The sequence below is a fragment of the Mastomys coucha genome, unplaced genomic scaffold (assembly GCF_008632895.1).
Source record: "Mastomys coucha isolate ucsf_1 unplaced genomic scaffold, UCSF_Mcou_1 pScaffold13, whole genome shotgun sequence".
NCBI classification, from domain to species: Eukaryota; Metazoa; Chordata; class Mammalia; order Rodentia; family Muridae; genus Mastomys; species Mastomys coucha.
This window is the reverse complement of record NW_022196895.1, coordinates 54,423,705-54,424,090: the sequence shown is the minus strand read 5'-3', so window position 1 is coordinate 54,424,090 and position 386 is coordinate 54,423,705. Positions and strand designations below refer to the sequence as shown.

Below are 386 nucleotides of genomic sequence, written 5' to 3'. Positions count from 1 at the left end.
ACCCCCAACAGAGAGATAAGGATACCAATGCACCCACAAAACCTTCAACCCAAAATTTGTCCTACCTACAAGAAGTGCAGGGACAAGGAGCAGACTGAAAGAATGGCCAACCAATGACTGACCCAACTTGAGATCCACACCATGGGCAAGAACCAGCCCCTGACACTATTAATGGTGCTCTGTTACGCTTGCAGACAAGAACCTATCATGACAGTACTCTGAGAGGCTCCACCCAGAAGCTGACTGAAACAGATATGGAGACCCACAGCCAATGTTTATTGGACAGAGCTCAGGAAGTTTTGTGGAAGAGTTGGAGAAAGGATTGAGGAACCCAGAGGGGATAGGGATTCACAAGAACAACAACAGAGTCTAACCTGGACTCTTGG

At 47.7% G+C, this 386-nt stretch overlaps 1 protein-coding gene across 1 annotated transcript in view; it reads right to left on the bottom strand.

Annotated features, from left to right (window-relative positions):
• Slc27a6 (solute carrier family 27 member 6) overlaps positions 1-386 on the bottom strand; it is a 64,216-nt gene that overhangs the window by 6,063 nt on the left and 57,767 nt on the right. The window lies entirely within an intron of this gene.